Source organism: Lissotriton vulgaris, chromosome 1_1 (assembly GCF_964263255.1).
Source record: "Lissotriton vulgaris chromosome 1_1, aLisVul1.2, whole genome shotgun sequence".
Taxonomy (NCBI): Eukaryota; Metazoa; Chordata; class Amphibia; order Caudata; family Salamandridae; genus Lissotriton; species Lissotriton vulgaris.
The window spans coordinates 727,665,133-727,682,994 of NC_141685.1; the positions used below are offsets into that span (position 1 = coordinate 727,665,133).

Here is a 17,862-nt window from a genome sequence, read left to right on the forward strand (position 1 = left end):
AGAAAAATCACGAAACATCTCAATTGTAATTCTGAGTTTACAATATATTGTCTGGAATGCCCTTGCAATAAACGTTATATAGGTAGCACCATCAAACCTACGAAACTTAGAATTCTGGAGCACATGAGGGCTATCGCGAACAATGATAAGACCTATCCGGTAGCCCGGCATTTTGCAGAATTCCACAAAAGCAATAGAGATCTGCTCAGGTTCTACTGCATTCACCAGGTCATGAAATCAGAACGCGGTGGCAACAGAGAAAAGACACTGCGCATCACAGAGTCGAGATATATTCTGGACCTTAAAATTATGGCACCGTGGGGCCTGAATAATGATGCAGAAATGTGGGTTCATCTATAGAAAAGATTGAGGTCTTACTTTGGAGGTTTACTGTGTGTACATAAGAAAAGATCTCTTCTCCATATACCAGTCATGTAAATTTATTTGTACATATTTGTCTATGCTAGCGTGGCCCCAGATGAAAACCATACCAGTATGTAAATAGCTGTATCATATGAGATTATATCCCATACAGGGCTTCAAAAGACAACAAGAAAATGAAACAACTGATGTGGAAATGTAAATATTCAATGCAACTATAGGGGATACACCCCTATATAATTAATTTTGAGAAGTAGGAAGTGATTCCCCTGTTTCTCAAATGTAAATATGATTGATTATTATGATACAGTAGAATAGTGTGCACTAAAAGAATTGAAAGTTTGTCAAAGTCACCTTTTTTAACTTTGCACTCAAGCACTTTATTTACAGCCATTTTTTCCAAATGTAAATAGTTGTAAATACTACACTACAAGATGGCCGCCGTTTCCATGTCGAATACCATCATTTATGTTCATGAAATGAAATGAAGCAGTTGGTTTAAAATGGCTTCGGTAATCTTGCACAAACTGACACTGACGAAGCTAACTGGCGAAACGCGTCTGTCAGGGGTGAAGGGGGGTTTGGAAATCAATAAATCTTAAAAACAACATATTAACATCGGAGTGCTTGCCGTTTTTTTGACCTGCATTGGTTGGATCGTGTGGACATATATATATATATATATATATATATATCGTGTATTCCGCCGTCCCGCCTGTCTTGGAAGTAGCAACCAGCCAGGCAAAGCACCACTCGGACACGGACCAATAAGGTTTCTTATTTATTTAGTGCAGAAAAACAGTCTATGACGTTTCGGCTCCCACGAGCCTTGTTCACATGACAATGTTTGTTTGTCGGTGTCCACCTTTTAAAGTGCCAGTGATAGGTAAATTGGATGCACATGTGAAAGTTTGAAGCATAGACAAAGGCCCACATGCATCAAGCACTTTTTCATTCGCAAACGGGGCGATTCATTAAAATCGGCCGTTTGCGAATGCAAAAGTGCTTTTTGGGATGCATGAAGCAATTTTAGAATTCGCAACATTGTTGCGAGTTCTAAAATTGCGGGTGCTTTTAAGAAGTCGCAGATGTGCGACTTCTTAAAAGCAATGCATCATTACTTTGACAAGTGGAAATTCGCAATTAGGGTTCCAAATTTACCGAGTGGTTGAACCACTCGGTAAATTTGGAAAAAGTGTTTAAAATGCTTTAAATGTTTTTTTTTCAACATTCATGTTTCACACACACATGTCCTTAGGACATGTGTGTGTGCAACATGATGCGAAAAATACATTTCAGGGGTGCATGGGGGGGGGGGTCCTTTGGACCCCCCCCTGCACTCATGAAATTTTCTAAGTGCCACTCGCAATTTGCATTGACTCCTATGGGCCTTTTGGCCCATAGGAATCAATGGGAATTGCGAAAATTAACTTAAGAATTCGGTATTTCTTTGGGATTCGGTAAAAATTGCGATTTTTACCGAATCACAAAGAAATACCAAAAAAAATGATGCATAGCATTTTGCACTTCTTAATTTGCGATTCCTTATTTTTCGCAAATTAAGAAATGCAAAATGACACAATGATGCATGTGGGCCACAGAAAACATACTCAATGAAATGTTTTAAATAAACTTATTCAGCTCCGATATTTTGATGGGAGGCAAAAATTCAAATATCTGTCAAATACCAATATAATGTGGGATCTCGGTTAATGCTCAAACATATGATGACAAAGAATTAATATATAAGAGGTTCTCTGTTTTGATTGCATAGATATTCTGCATACAAATAAATATTTGTATACATGTGGATATTCATTCACTGTACATTGGCTCCATATATATTTCTAGTAAAATACTCGTTTTGCTATCAAAAAAGTTTTCTGACCTCTGCATGATAATATATATACATATGTAAAAACATCTGATTGATGGCATTGTATCGTTTCATCCTGACAGTTATTTGTAAAATACAAAATTCAAATTTTACATTTTTATATATATATATAAAAACATTTTTTTTCTTCGATTTGCGCAGGGGAGCGCCCGGTACACGCACCGGGGAGCGGACCGGGGAGCGTACCATGGGGAAAAAAGAATGACAGAGTTTTTTAAAAATGAAGCCTTTTTTTTATAAATTGGAGGTAGTTCTAAAAAGAACTGCTTTTTTTCTTTTTGTTTTATATATTTTTTAATGTTTTATTGAACATTTTGTACTTTTTTTGGCTTTTATGAACTATTTTATATTTTTTGATATTTTTATGGGGAGAAACAAAAACAGGGAATTGTAAACGGCTCAACTGGAGCAAAAAAAAATCAGGAAACAATTATGGTTTTTTGGGGCAATTGTGGTTGTCACCAGCAAGGAGGATGAGCTTTATGCTCTGCTCACCATAGGTGATGGTCTTACCACCAAAAATACATGTGATCCTGAATTCCCCAAACCGTGGTTGTATGCAACGGATCATCTCACTTGTCTCTGGTCCCGATGGAGTGGGTTGCTTTCTTTTGGAGGTGCTGGGTGAAGATTGGGGAGGGTTACTGGCCAGTTCTCTCACCACTGCCCTAGCATAGTTGTTGGGATGCTTGCGCTGCATGTGCCTAATCATGGTGTTATTACCAAATGAATATTTCCGATTAGGCAAGTCACTTTTGGCGCATTCACTTTCTTCTTGCCCTCTGGGATGGAGAAAAACTCCCATACAATGTGCTGCTTGGGCCTATATGGGGTATTGTCTTCTGGCAGCCACCTCCTCCCCTCCTCCCCCTCCTCCTCCTCCTCCTCTTCTTCTTGACCACCAATGTGATGTTGTGGTGGTCCTCTTGGTGGTGGTGGTGGTGGTGGTGGTGCAGGTGCTCCAGCTGCTGCTGCTACTGTAGCCATTTTAAAGTAGAAAATATTAGTGACAGATCTCCAAACAGGTCTTCCTCAGTCAAAGGACAAAGTCAGAATAAGGAAAAAAGGTGGGGTCTTTCATCATTTGGAAAAAAAAACTGTCCTGGACCAATGAAAAGTGTTATTTTCAGGTCACATTACCCGGGCTTTCATCATTTGGAAACCAAAACTGTTCTGCACCAATAAAAAGTGTTATTTTTAGGTCACAATGACCCGACGCGCTTACGCTACGCTCCCCCGGTCGCGCCCGGGGCGCTTTGCGTAAGCGCGACAAATGCTTACGTTGCACGATCGTATGCGCTCGTGTGCTTCCGGGTGCGCTTACGCCGTGCGTATCATGCGGACGCGGCTACGCGATACGTCACAATGATGTTTTCGGTCGCTGCAATAGCGCTATCAGGACGCTCCCCGGTACGCGCCGGAAAACTGTGCTTTCCTGTGCGCTCACAGTTGTTGTTGGTTGTTATAACTTGTATGGGTATCTCTATTTTTTAGAAAATGTGTTTCAAGGGTTACATTACACTGAAAGGAGGTCTGTCAGTCTGTCACAAGGATGCTGTCATCAGTGATGTCATGAGTGATGTCACTGACCATGTCATAAGTGATGTAATATGTGACGTCATCAGCAGTGCATTGCAGGCGCGCAAGTTATAGTGAGTCCAACTAACTATAACGTGGAATTTGAATGATTTTATGTCAGTAAAATTTCCAGCTAACTATAACTGGTTTGAAACCTATGTTTTTTTCAGTGAATTTACTAGTTTTTTAAAATGCTAATTCCTTACTATAACTGGTGTGAAACCTATGTTTTTTTCAGTGAATTTCTTAGGTTTTTTAAATGCTAATTCCTAACTATAACTGGTATGAAACCTATGGGTTTTTCAGTGAATATATATATATATATATATATATATATATATATATATATATATATATATATATATATATATATATATATATATATATATATATATGTATATGTATATATGAAGTACATCCAAAAGTACGACTCGCGCTGCTAGGTACTGAGCGCCCCTCGCTGCAAACTGGACACAGACCCAAGTTAGTGCTTCAGAGTTGTTTATTTATCCCGAATGCCAAGATGCATTTCGCAGCCCACAGCCGCTTGCTCACTCAGTATATATATATATATATATATATATATATATATATATATATATATATATATATATATATATATATATATATATATATATATATATATATATATATATATATATATATATATATATATATATTGAGAAACCAAAGGTTACAGGAACACTATAGTTAGGCTCAGGTTTCACTCGTACAGAACCAGTGAAATTCAGCAGTTATAGTTAGCTGAGTTAATTATAACGTGTGCGCCCCACAATGCACTGCTTATGACCTTGCATATTGCATCACTCATGACATGGTCACACAATTCCTTATGCAATTTCCATAGGGTTTTTTTTAATAGCTCTACAGCCAAATCCGATATACAGAATGATATCAAATTTTTCAGAATGCTAGATCTTTAGCCATAAAGTGTGCTTTTTGTGATTTGGCATAAACTGTTCAGTAGTTTGGGAGATGTTAAGGTTAAAAATGTGTAGAGATCTGGACAGTTGGGCTCACAGGCACCCAAATGAAAAAAAAACATTCTGATTGGCCTTGAGATCCCTTTATCCCTTCGGTGATCTTGCTCCTGCAAAAGCAAACTCTCCCTCTTGATCTCACAGCTGAGCTAAAATGTTGTGACCGCCATTACAAGACTCAAATACCATGTTACGGTGTCCTGAAAATAAAAAATATATGATATACAGGGGCAAGGTAAGGGTACACTGACCACCTGGACCATGTTGCATGGATCCCACAGGGACACCCATTGGGGTCAATAAAAAAATTAAACAGGGGCGCCAAAATTCTGCAAAACAATGCACAGGAGCCAGTGTTGGCCCAAAGACTCCCAGGGGTGAGATTGGACACACGGCCTTGCTGCAGGCAACTGTGGCCACCCCCACATCACAGACAGCCAAAGGCCACGTGTGGTGGGGGGGTTGGCTGACTGCGGGTGGTTGGGCTTATAACCTGGCTCCGGCGGAGGGCTTGTAATGATTAGGTATGGTAATATAATCTTACTTTGCCTTAAACTCTAGAAATTCACTGGGAAAAACGAAAGGTTTTAATGATGTTATAGTCAGTTGAAAATGTCAAGTAAAATTAAAAAATTGTAACAAAAAAACACTGAAATTCACCAGTTATAGGTAACTAAAGTAACTATAACTTGTGCCCTTGCCATGCACTGCTTATGACCTCCCATTGCAACTTTCATGACATGTTCTATTAATTCAATGATAACATTATTGATGACAACTAAAATTACATCTTTGATGAAATCATTGTGCATAGCAAAAATGCAATTTATATTTACTTGGGTTAGCTATACCTTGTGAATTTCAGGGCTTTTTATTAGGTTAAAACTTGTACTTTTTAGGTCGAGCATTCAAGACCTCTTGTATATACTTTAGTATATACTTATATGTGTATGTACTTTGTCGGCTCTGGAGATCAGCCCTAGGACTTTCCTTCTTCCGCTTAGGGACTTTTTTTCTGTTCAATTGCCTCTATTCAACTGTCTTGGTAGAAAACAACCAGCAGAGGTCAGTAAAATACCAGAATTGCTTTCTGCTGAGGGACTTTCTTTTTTTATTGCTCTGTCCATAGGCTGTATTAAACTTTCTTCATAGAAAATGACCACCAGAGGTCAGTGAAATACCAGAATCACTTGAGCATTCTCTAGATTCCAGTCCATAGAAATTGTCTTCCACAAGCATCCATAGACAATAATATTTATTTCCAAACCTGTTTTTTTCAGTAATATGACCACTAAAGGAACTGATTTTACATTAAAAAACAGAGCTTTGGACTATACCATTTCCTGCCATGTGTTCCATACCTTGGGTTGCCACGCAGTTTGGTGCTTACTTTCCCTCCATGTTAAAGAACAGTACATGTTTCAGCACCCAGGCTAATGTGCTGCATAGCTAAATACATATAAGGTTCCAAAGGCGAGCCTGATAGCATTGCAAATCTTGTTTACTGATGTTTTCACCTCCTATAACATCACTGTAGCTTTTGGTTTTTCAGTGAAAAAATATATATATATTTTGACTGTCAAAATAATATAATTATTTTTAACATTAGATCCTGTGTTCCTGTGTGGAGTTATTTTATTTCCTTGCCTCCATTGCTTTCTATGTCCGGGTGTGGCAAAACCTGTGAATCGTTATGTAACATTTATGACTTGCTCCAAGGCTAAGCTAGAGTAACTTTCCACCTGTTGTGATACCTTTAGGGCTGTAGTAACTTCAGAAGTGTAGTGTGTGAATAGCAATGTGTTTACTCGTTTGTGGGAGTGTGTTTATTTTAGCACTGTCCTCCCAAAACCCTTCCTTAAATGTCCCTAAACACCTTCCACTTACTAGTAAGCATCCCTCACATTTACTACTCAAATGTGTATCTGCCTGTGCAGAGATCTCTGCCATTGTGGCAGGAATCTCTGCTTACATAAGTTAGGAGAAGTAGGGGCGGAAGTCTCTGCACTGCGATTTGACAATAGTATTACATGAGTAGTATTATTGTAGAACGCCTTTACTGCCATATATACAAAGCCATTTAGCAGTTGCAAAACTTGTGATTTTCTAAATCATAGGATTTTCAACTGCTAAATGGCTTTTTAGTAAGTAATATACCCATTTTGAAATTCCGTAAGAGGTTACGAATTAAAAAAAGAATCTTGAAATGCATTACAAACTGCTATTTGGAAACTATTCATAATGCAATGTTTTTTTAATGTTTTTGGGCCGAACTTGGCAAAACATTGAGAAGATAATGACTCCCAAGTTGGGGTGGTATCCAGTATGCAAAGGGTGTGGTGTAACCTTGGGCAGAGAGCTCCGCTCCGCCATGGAGTGTGTGGAAATTTACCTACTCCGCGTTTCGCGGAGTAGGTAAATCTGTGCACACTCTGCGGCGAAGTGGAGCAGGCCAGCCCCCACCTCCCACCCGCCCTATTTACAAGTAATACAACTTAAAAAAATGCCTTAATAATAAGTAAACAGAACTTCACCTTAAGTTGCTGCGTCCCTGGGCAGCCCTCCTCCTCTTCATCCCATTCTCAGTGAAAACTGCGCATGCGCGGGTGCCCTCACAAGTGGCGTAGCGTATCGCCAATGATTTTCTTTCTCAATTCTGTGGCGCTCCACGTAGCCCCACTATGCCCACTACGCCTAGGATTAGTGTGGTGTTCCATTGGGACCCGCTTAACCTTTTGTGAATTTTGAAAAAAAAGGTTTGTTGGGAGTAGACAGTTGCAATATCAACTCTTAAGCAATGTTTCATTAAAAAAGTTTTTTTTAACTTAAATGCAGACCCGTTTCCTTTAGGGGAAAAGGGCTGTATTTAAAATATGCACTTTATTAAAATGCAATCACCAACATGGTCTACTGACGGTAGCAGGCTGGAATCTCTTTGTTTGCATCGGATCACTGACATAATATCGATTACACAAATATAGAACTACCTAAATATCAAGTTAAAAAGTATAGAATACAAAAATAGCAACTTCCTATATCCAAACAGGTAAGTACAAAAATATTGAATCAAAAATATCATTGTAAAAAACTATAGATAGTCAAAATATCGAATTTTTTAAATGCTTTAAATAATAAATATAATTAACTTAAACATACTTAAAATACTTAAAGAACATTAAATTTAATAACAAATTAATGTAAGTTAAAAAACATACAAATTGATTTATTAATACATATATATATATATATATATATATATATATATATATATATATATATATATATATATATATATATATACATGACGGAGCCGTTGAGTAAAAGAGATTCGGCCTGCTGTCTTAGTCGCCGATACGCCTGATTATCAGATTCTTATCGATCACTTTATATTGCAGATATGAAAAACACAACTGCCCTTAAGCATTTATCTTTACTGCGTTCCTACATATTATACCTTTTATCCGTCATGTAATTGGACTGCTTTATTTCACTTGCCTTTACTGATTCGAAAACAGTGACTAAAAGTAAAAACTTTACCAATGTAAATACTACTACCGTGTTTTGTTTTAAAAACCTTTATTGTGAAAATGTCAGTATACAAATACGGGCCTATAACCACGTGGGCCGGCCACGGAGCAAACTGAAATCGTATATGATGAGGAGACATTTACACTGTAGAACAACGTAACGAGCGGGCCATTAGGTTGCAAGAACAAAGGTGTCTAACAGTTGCGGAATCGGTGGACGTACATTTTGTAATTAAAATACGACAGGGCCACTTACAATAACATTTTCTAGATATACATTTGCGGGCAAGGAGTTACGAGTCCCATTTATACCGGCGCCATTTTGGGCGAGGCCGGGCAGGTCCAAGATATAGTCAAAATGTCTCCACCAACCATCGGCCAGACCAGAACCCCTTTCGGCCCTTTATGCTACAAGATGGTGTCTTCCATTCAGAAAATATTGTTGGCAGCATTTTGAAAGGAAACAGAAACAGCCGTTCTCCTAGTGAGTTTCACATTGTTACATTTAGGAAGAATGTTGAAGAGTAGTATGTGGAAAATCTGAAGCCATTTTTCTACAAACTCTCAATCAGACTTGGATGGAAAAAAAAAACCTGAAGAATGTACAAACTGAAAACCAATTTTTGTCTGTATAGCATCAACAGTAACGCTTGAGTCAGCTTTGTGTCAAGCCGCCATTTTCATTCAATCAATAGCGTCCCCCTGCACACATTCAGGGACCTGGTCGTGTCTTCAGATGAAACGCATTGTAGGAAAAGAAGCAGAAAGGAAAAGGCAAAAAGTTCCGCCGGACCTAGTGAAGCTGCAGCAGGTGCAAATAAGCTTCAGACAGTCTTACAAGCACTGCTCAGAACTCTCAACTGAGGCACTCAACATCCAGGACTTGCCATTCGGATCTTGGCGCCTTGTGCTGGTTCCGACCTATTCACACATCGGTCCACTACTGACATCACCTCATAAGCCAACGGGGCACCCCACGCCGACTTTCGGCGCAGCATTGTAGGATGGCCACACCAGTGCGGCAACTTGCTGGACACAACATCGGGGCCATCCAGATCTCGGCGCGTTCGACTCACTGTACCGCAAGAGTGACCGCAACTCAGCTGGACACGCCGTCTTTCGGCGCAGCATTGTAGGATGGCCACACCAGTGCGGCAATTTGCTGGACACCACCTCGGTGCCATCCGGATCTCGGCGCGTTCGAGTCACTGTACCGCAACAGTGACCGCAACTCAGCTGGACACACCGTCTTTCGGCGCAGCATTGTAGGATGGCCACACCAGTGCGGAAATTTGCTGGACACCACCTCGGTGCCATCCGGATCTCGGCGCGTTCGAGTCACTGTACCGCAACAGTGACCGCAACTCAGCTGGACACGCCGTCTTTCGGCGCAGCATTGTAGGATGGCCACACCAGTGCGGCAATTTGCTGGACACCACCTCGGTGCCATCCGGATCTCGGCGCGTTGTGCTGCCTTCGGCCTATTCGCACATCGGTCCGCTACTGACGCCGCCTCACGTGCCAACGGATTTTCTACGCTTTTTGTAGCCCTATGTCGCATAACAGGTCATGTGACTTGTTTATAAAACTTTTCATTGGTTCATTTTACTTTTGGTTTCCTAAAGATGGAAGGCTTGGTCATATGACCTAAAAATAACACTTTTCATTGGTTTAGAACATTTTTTTTTCCCAAACGATGAAAGCCCCACCTTGTTTCTGGATCATTCAGACTGAAGCTGGCGTCAGCATGAGAGCACCACCATCTCGTGGCTCCGTCGTGGTCATTCCGCGAGCAATCATGGCAGCCGCTCCCCACCGGAAGCCTGCGGGAGTCGGGGGCCCCCAAGACTTTTGTAGAATCTTCACGGCTGAGGGGACGCTTTTCGAGAATGGAGCCCAAGCCCTAGCAGGCAAGCGTCCGAGTTCCAAGGTGTCCCAGGGCCATTTCAGTGGACCAGGCCCAAAACCGAGGAGCCGTCCGCCATTTTAAGAGCCATGTGGCAGCCGCCTATCGCTGCACTGCAAGAGTGGGAGCAACTCAACAACATGGTGAGCGAGACGCTGTAGCCGCAAGAGCGGGCGCAACTCAGCTAGATGGCCGCCACCTGGGGAGGCCCGTTCACGCCGCCTCCCCCACCCCCGGGCCGCCGCACGCCAATTTTCGGAGCAGCATTGTAGGATACCAAAACCAGTGCGGCAGTTTACTGGACATCACCTGGGTGCCTGTCGTACATGTTGTGTCAGCCATGGGACACTGGACACAGTCCCATCAACATCTCAACGCGTTCTGCTGCCTTGGGACTATTCGCACAACAGACCGCTACTGACGAGGCCTCCCCCCGCACCACCCGGGACGCCCCACGCTGTTTTTCTGTGCTGCATTGTAGTTTCCCAAAACCAGTGCGGCACCCAGGCGACATCACCTGGGTGCCGTCCAGAACTCTGCACGTTGTGCTGCCTTGGGACTATTCGCAAAAAAGACAGCTTCTAACCATTGTTGCTTTTTGAGTTGAAAAATGTTTAAATGTTTTTAGTTTTTGTTCCGTTCATTATAGTTAAAAGTTAATAAAGTTTTATAATCTTACTTTGTTGGAGTGTTATCTATTTTTTTTAAAACGGGTGAATAGGGCCTTGAATCGGGTTATTGTCATGTGTGGGCTTTGGAAGTGTGCTGCTGCAGGATCGGACATTTCAAACTCAAATGCACGTTCTTTTTCTTACCTTTCCGAAGCATGGAGCGCAATAGCAGGCAGAGAAAGGGTGATGCACGTGTTGAACACTACCTGACCTGGCAAGTTGCTGGCAGTGCCCCCCCGCCCGCTCCTGAAAGAGGGCACACACACACCGCCGCCCCGAGTACTTCACAAATCTTTAAAAGACCATGCGCTTGTTCATGAGGCTTAAATGGTTTATCACCTCTTCTAGAACCCCTGCATCGACCCTCTGACGTTTCCTGGAAAAATTGCCATGTAACACAATACCAAGCCCTGTCAGCTGAAACCCCCAAGGAATCGTGGGGCATATTATCAAGGGGGTTTATCTCCGCTTTTTTGGCTTTAAAAGCCATGAAAGCGGAGATAAAATTATCTCCCTATTACCAAGCTGTCGCTAACACCAGTTAGTGACAGCTAAAAGGAGATAGCGACCATCTTGGGCCCCGCTTTGCATGTCAGTGATACTTATCACTAATGACATGCAAAGTGGCGTGCCAAGATGTTAGCGACTGGAAACAGTCCCTAACATCGCTATCTTCTATTACCAACTTTTGGAGATATTCGCGCTAAGCGCGAATATCTCCAAAATCTAACACCTGCCCTGAGCAGTTCTTAGCCATGTTATCCAATGGGAGGTGGATAACATGGCTAAGAGCATTTGCTCGATAATACATGAATATCGCTGACTTTTCTGCGATAATAGCAAGGTTTATCTGCGATAAAAATCGCCGATGTGCGGCGATAATTTTTGTCTCTAAACAAGTTAGAGACAAAAATTATCGCTAGTTGTTCGTAATATGCCCCCGGGTTTTTGCTTGCAGAAATCGGGAGGCGGGAGACTAGCACTGAAATCAGTAGTCACACGCCTGAATCGGGAGGGTTGGCATGTCTGAATTCTCTACAGCTGGGGCCATAAACTACATCCGCAGGGGTAGGTGATAGCCTGGGACCAGCCTGGCATCTAAAATGGCTGCCGTGCACGACAAAATTGTGGCATTGGAAAAAAGGCAAGATGGCGCAGCCGCTGGAAGAGATGTATCAACATATATCAGCCTCCTCAGCCACCCTCAGGAAACATAGGGGATTAGGATACGTCTCCCGCACCCCCTTATACCTAGTAATTTAATTAACGAAGCACAAAATGGCGAATTCCCGTTTCGCTACCAGTTTGCGGCCCAGTTCGCGGCCCGTGAAGCGCTTCTACCGTGAAAAATCATTTTTTTTTTTATTTTCCCCACGGGACCCTTTAATAACCCCAACAACATTCCTAGGGGGTCAAGAGGGGGATACCTTGCCCCCTTTCATTAAATTCCCCCTTTGTTTTTCACCTCTTCTTCTCTCTCGATCCTACCGAGAGACAAGATGGCGGCCGCTCCGGACTGTTTAGAATGTTGACAGACACCAGAGAGCCAATCTGCTTTCTGCGCGCAAAGTTCCGAAACGCGAAAAGTAAGCGGACCGGATCGCTGCCCGGAGCGCTGTTACAGATATATATCTTGATTTAAACGTTAATTTCTCAAAATCCACTGAAGCACATATATTGAGACCTAGCAAAGGCACATCGGGCTAACAGTCCCTACAATTTTGCCAAGTTTCATGCAAATCCATTCAGCCGTTCGAGCTAAAAGTGAGTCCAACCGCCCTATGGAAAACTCAATGTAAAAAACGCTTTTTTCTCAGCCCCCCCTTGACGAAACCCCACCACATTTTCAGGGGCTGCTCAGAAACAGAATGTGCCATTTTCCTGAAAATTTCAGCCGATTCCGTCCACAAACGCCAAAGTTATTAGACATAGAATTTTCAAAAGTCCCATAGACAAATAATCTTAACTATATATACCTACTGGCTATCGCCAGTAGGTAATATCTTTTCAAGAATCAGTTCATTTCGAATTGATAGCCCGGACACTTTACCTGTGCAAATATAATGTAGATTTATTGGCAACAACAACGCGTTTCGGCGGTTAAGCCTTGATCACCGCCTGATTCTTGAAAAGCTGTAACTGGGATTGCTGGTGCCCGGCTCGGACCGCCCGCCGACAGTGCTTCTCCACTACCGGCACTCGTGAAAAGAAAATATATATATATATATATATATATATATATATATATATATATATATATATATATATATATGAATCCAAGATTCCTGTCCACCCTCCAGGGTACAGAAAAAAGGTCGGGACGCTCCGAGATGTTCAAAAGTGTTTATTTACCAACAAAGGTTAACAAAGCCGACGCGTTTTGCCGTTAGGTTGGTAAATAAACACTTTTGAACATCTCGGAGCGTCCCGACCTTTTTTCTGTACCCTGGAGGGTGGACAGGAATCTTGGATTCATTTCTTCAAAAACGCCGGTTTTGAGGGAGGGACCGCTGTGCAGTTGGAGCCCAGGATTACCGGCACGCTGTGCAAAAAAAAAAAAAATATATATATATATATATATATTACCTACAGGCGGTCACCAGTAGGTATATATAGTTAGGATTTTTTTCAGTGATGTCATCAGTGATGTCACTGACCATGTCATGAATGATGTAATATGTGACATGGCATGGCAGTGGATTGTGGGTGCGCGATATATAGTTAGTGGAACTAACTATATATGCGAATTTCAATGGTTTTGTGCGAGTAAAATAAGGTTTTGTAAATGCTAATCCCTAACTATATATGGTCTATAACCTCTGGTTTTTTCTGTGAATTTTTAAGGTTTTGTAAATGTTAATTCCTAACTATATATGGTCTACAACCTATGGTTTTTTCAGTGAATTTTTAAGGTTTTTTAAATGCTAATTTCTAACTATATATGGTCTATAACCTATGGTTTTTTCAGTGAATATATATATATATATATATATATATATATATATATATATATATATATATATATATATATAAATAAATATATATATATATATATATATATGTATATATATATATATATATGTATATATATATATATATATATACATATATATATATATTTATATATATATATATGTATATATATATATATATATATATATATATATATACATATATATATATATATATATATATATATATATATATATATATATATATATATATATATATATATATATATATATATATATATATATATATATATATTCTTTTTTGCAACAATAAGGCGCCGCACTCAGGAACTTGATTTTCTTTTTACAATTTATTCAACAGAGCCCAGTCTGCACACCGACCCGTTTCAGCCTTGCGGCCTTGGTCAAAAAAAAAATATATATATATATATACACGTAATATTAATAAAAAATATAAAATATTTTTACTGTAGGATAGGGGAAACAGTAAAATGTACTATTAGAACTCCAGTGAGTGCAACAGTAGACAAAGCCTTGGATAGAGTAGGGGTAAAAATTACTATTCCCACTCCAGGGAGTGCAACACAAGGGAAAGCATTGGATAGCGTAGGGGTTAAATGTACTATTCCCACTCCAGTGAGTGCAACAGTAGGGAAAGCATTGGATAGCGGGAGGGTAAAAATTACTATTCCCACTCCAGGGAGTGCAACACTAGGGAAAGCATTGGATAGCGTAGGGGTTAAATGTACTATTCCCACTCCAGTGAGTGCAACAGTAGGGAAAGCATTGGATAGCGGGAGGGTAAAAATTACTATTCCCACTCCAGAGAGTGCAACAGTAGGGAAAGCGTTGGATAGCGTAGAGGTAAAAATTACTATTCCCACTCCAGTGAGTGCAACAGTAGGGAAAGCATTGGATAGCGTAGGGGTAAAAAATACTATTCCCATTTCAGAGAGTGCAACAGTAGGGAAAGCGTTGGATAGCGTAGGCATAAAATCTACTATTTTCACTACAGTGAGTGCAAGAGTAGGGAAAGCATTGGATAGCGGGAGGATAAAAATTACTATTCCCACTTCAGAGAGTGCAACAGTAGGGAAAGCGTTGGATAGCACAGGGGTAAAAATTACTATTCCCACTCCAGCGAGTGAAACAGTAGGGAAAGCGTTGGATAGCGTAGGGGTAAAAATTACTATTCCAATTCCAATGAGTGCAACAGTAGGGAAAGCATTGGATAGCGGGACGGTAAAAATCACTATTCCCACTTCAGAGAGTGCAACAGTAGGGAAAGCGTTGGATACCGTAAGGGTATAAATTACTATTCCCACTCCAGAGAGTGCAACAGTAGGGAAAGCGTTGGATAGCGTAGGCATACAATTTACTATTCCCACTCCAGTGAGTGCAACAGTAGGGAAAGCATTGGATAGCGGGAGGGTAGAAATTACTATTCCCACTCCAGAGAGGGCAACAGTAGGGAAAGCGTTGGATAAGGTAGGGGTAAAAATTACTATTCCCACTCCAGAGGGTGCAACAGTAGGGAAAGCGTTGGATAGCGTAGTGGTAAAAATTACTATTCCCACTCCAGAGAGTGCAACAGTAGGGAAAGCGTTGGATAGCGTAGGCATAACATTTACTTTTCCCACTCCAGTGAGTGCAACAGTAGGGAAAGCATTGGATAGCGGGAGGGTAAAAATTACTATTCCCACTCCAGAGAGTGCAACAGTAGGGAAAGCGTTGGATAGCGTAGGGGTAAAAATGACTATTCCCACACCAGAGAGTGCAACAGTAGGGAAAGCGTTGGATAGCGTAGGGGTAAGAATTACTATTCCCACTCCAGAGAGTGCAACAGTAAGGAAAGTAAATACTTCATATATGAATACAAATAAATTAAATATTAATACCAATTACAAATTAATTAAAAGTAATTAACCAATTCATATAATATAATAATTAATCAATTAAAAATACAAATAAAAATGTATTATTAAAAATTATTACCTATTAATACAAATTATTTACAATTTGACAATTATTAACAATTAAAACATAATTAAAAATTACAACAACAAAAAAACAATAAATAAATTAAAATATTCAATTAATCACAATTAAATTACTTCCCACCCTATTCCCTCATAAACACACAACCCACAACAGAAAACAAATTAATGAAATTAACATAATTATCAATTAATCAATTAATTAAAATGAATTACCAATTATATTTAAATTAATTACCAATTAAAAATGTAAATAACAATGAATTGAAAATAAATACCAATAAATAAATTAAAAAATTTAATTATTTATAATTAAATTACTTCCCACACTATTCCCCTATAAACCCACAACCCGCTACAGAATTATATTACGCAAAAATAAAATACCATAAAATTATTTTAAATAAATTATAAAATAACTATGCACTTTTCACACATATACTAACATATAAAATACCTTGAAAAAATTGGATATTATTAAAAAATTGATATTAACTTACTTACCTCAAATTCGATATGTTTGTTGTCTATATTCTGTCCATTCTATATTTTTGTTGTCTATATTCTGTCCATTCGATATTTTTCCCATTCTATATTTTGGATTCGATATTACTGCTATTCTATTCGATATTTTTGTAGTCTATATTGTGTCCATTCGATATTGTGTCCATTCTATGTTTTTAAATCGACATTAATGCAAATCGATATTAAAAACTCGATATTTTGAGTGGATACCGTTTGCATCCTATGGTAGTGAATCATAATATGTGACCTATATCATGAATAATGAGATAAATTGAATTGAGACATTACGATTCAGAATTTTGTAAATGAACCTCTTAGTACAAAGGTCCATGAGTTTATTTTACCAGATGCAAAATTGAGGAAATTGGTCTAAAGTGGAGAGACTAGAAATCAATATGGGTTGTAATATCTTACAAGCGTTTTTTAAGATGTGTAATGACATGTTAGAGGGATGTTGAGTGAAAGACAAAAATTCTAAAACAGTAAAGGGATGAACAAAAAATAATTCTAAGTCCACCCACAAAGGATATTGATGTAAATTATTTTCATGATAAGAATTGACTGAATGTTTTAGGAAGAAACCGGTATGATATGATTGAAAATTGTGAAGGTTAAACCTTCCTTCTTGCTTAGTACATTGAAGTATGAGATTTTTGATTATTCCATAAAAAAGATAGTTTTATAAAAAAATAAATAAAAGGCAGGATATTTTGGGGATTTTATTGTGTCTGAGATTTTTAAGGGAGAAGAAAGAATATTGAAGTCAATCGAAACAGTATCTTTCACAGAATTAGTGAACCAAAACCCTTTTTTTTTTTGGTAGAGTTCCGAGTAAAATTTGAATATGTAAATTCAACTTCAAAACACTGTTTATTAAATAGAAGAATTTCACACTGGTCAGCATTAAGTTTGTAGCCAGAATGTTTTCCAAAATGGAAACTGTTTCGAAGAAAGATTTTAAAGAGGAGCCGGGAGAAGTCATATATAAAAGAATGTCATCCCCATACACTGAACATTTGATGTATATCCCCATGTTTAAACAAATTTTAACAGGAGGGGGGAGAGAGAGAGAGTCAGTGGATTCAGTCTCCCAAGTCATGTAAATAAACAAAGTGGAATCCACTCAAGTGATAGTGATCCCTGGAGTGATGGGGAACACACAGTGTTGTTTAAATGCCCCTCACACACCAACAGGCCCCTTGGTGTCATGCTTCATCATCGGGGCCTTCGCACCCCTCTACGGGATGCGGCGTGCTGCGACTCGCGAATACGCAGGAGCACTTGAAGTGAACTATGTGTGGGGGTGTGTGTTATATACCAAGATGTGAGTGAGGTGAGGTGAAAAAATGTGGATTAAAAAATACCTGGCACGTGGGAAGAAAAAAACTTTATTAAATCCCCGGCTGG

At 39.6% G+C, this 17,862-nt stretch overlaps 1 protein-coding gene across 3 annotated transcripts in view; it reads left to right on the top strand.

Moving 5' to 3' along the window:
* LOC147747719 (coagulation factor XIII B chain-like) overlaps positions 1-17,862 on the top strand; it is a 1,426,313-nt gene that overhangs the window by 563,682 nt on the left and 844,769 nt on the right. The gene's annotated exons all lie outside the window — the stretch shown is intronic.